Source organism: Pinus tabuliformis, chromosome Q, assembly GCF_031772625.1.
Source record: "Pinus tabuliformis cultivar Carrire ecotype Pingquan chromosome Q, CPIR1, whole genome shotgun sequence".
Classification (NCBI taxonomy): domain Eukaryota; kingdom Viridiplantae; phylum Streptophyta; class Pinopsida; order Pinales; family Pinaceae; genus Pinus; species Pinus tabuliformis.
Window position 1 is genome coordinate 688,815,461 of NC_142296.1, and position 3,948 is coordinate 688,819,408.

Below are 3,948 nucleotides of genomic sequence, written 5' to 3' on the forward strand. Positions count from 1 at the left end.
TAGTTAAGCCATCTTCTTTGACTCCATTAGCCCAATGGCCTAAACTACTCAGTCTTACCCCTCTACTATTGAATCTCACCACCCAAACTCAAACAAAACTCCTAAACTTCACAACTAGCCTAATATCTTTCAAAACCAAGCTAAATCATAAAAAGAGAGCCTTCTCTGGGTACAAATTGGCTAGATTTTGTACCTAAAAGTTGGTTTATGGTTACCTCGGACCCTTTTCCTCTTCCCAACAACTTCAAGGAAAATCTGAGTGATAACATAGTGGCGAATCCACTGGGGACCTGAATAATTTTTTTGTTACTATTGTTTACTTTATAAGCTACAGACGGAGCCTGAAGTTAGCCAAGTAGCCTTTGAACTACTCTTGCTTTGCAATTGCATAAGTAAATGAATGCTGCTTCAGTCTATCTCTGGTCTAGTTTATGGATTGAACATCTAGTTTCAAATACTTGATCAGTTCCTCTTATCAAATAAGTCTTTAAGAAAGTTCAAATCCCATACCTAAAGCCTCTTAAAGAAATTGTAAGAAGTTGTATTGTCCAACCCATTTAGAGAAAAAACCAAAACATACCTAGAAACCTAGCTTCAAAAAGGACTCATTACACCAGAGCTAACCCTGATCCAAATCCACCACCTGTGTTTGAAAACCCTAATCTGATCCCTAGGATTCTTAGGAGACAAGAAAGCCAAGAGAGTTTTGCTAGTTCTTGGCCTTTATACAGATCAAGATCCTGTCCTGTGAAGTGGATTTACCTTGATGACGAATCCTTTGATGAATATTTTGAGACCTCTTTATTTGTAACCTTTTCTCATTTTGGTTTAGCCCACACAGTTCATGATCCATTATTTATCGAAGATTTACAACTTGAGGTTGTCACTTCACATCTTGACAAACATTTGCAGAATTCCATTCAATCTGAGCTTACCTCTGTAGGAACACCAAACCTTTCTGTGATCACTTCAGCCTCTCCAAGTTCATCAACAACACTTCAGACATCTCAACCTCAAACCACCCCTTCCACCCCTCCACCCACCACTCCAAGACCAATCCCAGCTGTTGTTTCAACCCTATCTACTGCAATGGCAAACAGATACACTCCTCTAGTTTTACCAGCCAATCCAGGGGCTATGCCCCAAGATTATCAAAGTAAAATCACCCCTTTCAATGGTTCTAGCACTTACACTGCACAACAACATACCAAAAAGATGACAGACTACTTTGAGATATATGAGAGATACAGATGATGTCAGAATGAGAATATTTGTTCAAATCCTGACTAGAGACGTTAGAACATGGTTTAGAGCCCTCCCTGCAAACAGTATCAATGACCTACAAGCTCTTTATACAACATTCTTGAACGGATGGGAAAAGAAGAAAGATCCTTGCCAGATCTTATCAGAACATGAAAATCTAAAGAGAGGAACAAAAGAAACTGTACAAGATTAATATACTAGGTTCAATAATGTTTACAATGCTATTCCTCAAAACCTCATACCTCTTCTAGACTTGGCATTGATCAAATTCCTTGATGGATTTGATTCTGACATGGCATACCAACTTAGGGAAAAATCTCCTCTGACTTTAGAAGATATGCAAAGTATAGCTGTCAATGTTGAAGCCAACCTGATATCCAAATGAGCTAAAGCCAGAAGTAAAAGGAGGATACCTTTGAAAGAAGAACCCTCAACCTTTGAACAAAAACTGGATGCTATTATTAAAGGAATGGATAGGCTAGGAGATAGAGTGGAAACAATTGAAAGGAGATCCCCTTGGGATGGTAAACCAAGCAATATTGGGAGAAATCCAAATTTCAGGAAGAACCAAAACCCGAACACTAGAAAGACTAGCCTTGATCAAAACATTAGGCCCCCATTCCAGGAAAATTATGCTGAAGCCTCAACTTCTGATGAACCAATAGAAGATACCCAAATCAATTTGATGGGACTCAACAATGAACAATAAGTTTTCTTGACATAAGAGGATCAAGAAGCTTACATTCTTAAACAATTGCAAACTCAGTTAGGTGAACCATTTGACTTTAGGGAGGGATATGATACAACCATTTATGAAGTCCACAAACAATATAACCTGAGGAGTAGAAGAATAGATATCCCTGAAACCAATAAACAGAAAGTTATAAAGCAGCCTAACAAAGGTAAGACCAATACCACCCCTGTACATATTCTTTCCAGAACATATCCTAATCTAGCTAACCCAATTATTGAAGATGTATCTGATAATCAACCAAATAACAGACAAATTTCCACTTCTATTCCTTCCAAAGGAAATGTGAAAGAACCTCCAAAAGTTGATTTGGAAGCAACTTCATCGCATAACCCCACTCTTGAAAAGGAGAGAAACACAGAGAATACATAAGAAAAGGAGAATCCAACTGTCCGAAATACAAGAACTCAGACTGAAAAACCTTTTAATATGGAGACTGAAGTAGGCAAATTAAAAATAGTTGTTCCATTGTCTGAATTAGCTAAACATGATGTCTACAGAAGCCAGATCAGTAGATCACTCAAAATCTCGGTTAATGAAGATTTAGTAAATGTGTTTGATGACTAGCCTGAATTGATTTTTGGCCTTGAAGTGAATGGAAAACCAGTAGATGGAGGAATCCCTCCTTTCTATGTAAGTTTGAACATACATGATAAAATACTTCATAATGCTATGTTTGATTTTGGCGCATCTCATAACTTAATTACTAAATCTGTAATGGAGAAATTAGACCTAAACATCACCATGCTGTACAAAGACCTCTTTTCTTTCAGTTCAAGTCAAGTCAGATGTTTAGGATTAATCAAAGACTTGTGTGTATCACTAGTTCAATATCCTGCCAAAAAAATCTTAAAGGACATAGTAGTAGTAGATATTCCACCAAAGTATGGCATGTTATTGTCCGGGTCTTGGGGTGCAAAGCTTCAAGGATCTCTACAATTGGACATGTCATATGCTACTATTTCAGTGTTTGGTCAGCCTAAGAAACTATACAGAGAAACCTTAATGAAATACGTTGTAAGCAGTCAGGAGAAACCTCAAAATTTCCCTATCTACTCAGTACACTCTGATATGGATTATTTTATTCTTTACAATGCTAAAAGTGATTCCTCAAATGAAATAGAAGTCTTAGTAGCAGAACCAAAAGAAATTACAAATGAAAAATCTAGTGTTCAAATACAAGAAATTTCTGAGAACAATGAAACATCAAACACCCAAGAGAAACCGGAGGAAACTAAAAAACTATATCTCCCTATTGAACAGATTCCTGAGACTCCTGACACCAATTACGAACATGAAATTCTTTGGCACTTAGAATTTGATGGTTCAGTCAACAAATTAGGAGCGGGAGCAGGAGTTTGGGTACACAATCTTGAAAACGATCATGCTGAAGGCCATGCCTACAGACTAAACTTTAGATGCACCAATAATATGGTAGAATATGAAGCTCTGTTGCTAGGTCTTAAATTTATTAAAATATTAGGAGCAATTAGGGTATCTGTCTTAGGAGATTTTGAGTTAATAGTTCAACAGATTAAAGGACAGTATTCAACAAATGATCCTAGATTGAAATATTATAGAGATACAGTGATAGAGATTCTCAATACATTTATGGAAACCAAGCTTGCTAAAATCCCAAGAAAACATAACTTGCAAGCCCATAGTCTGGCAATGTTTGCCAGCACCTGCAAATTACCATTCAAACCTAATCATTAGTTCACAGCCGAGATTAAACATTGACCAGCTATACCTGATGATTTGGAGAACTAGCAAGTGTTTGATAGTGATAAGTAGATTAACAATTTCTTAACCTTAGATGAATAATTTTGTAGCATTAACATAGATGTAGATACAATTAGTGAGTTTGATCAAACAAATAAGATAGAAACAGATATTTCAGCAGAAAGTGCAACTCAAATGCTTCATCCAACAAA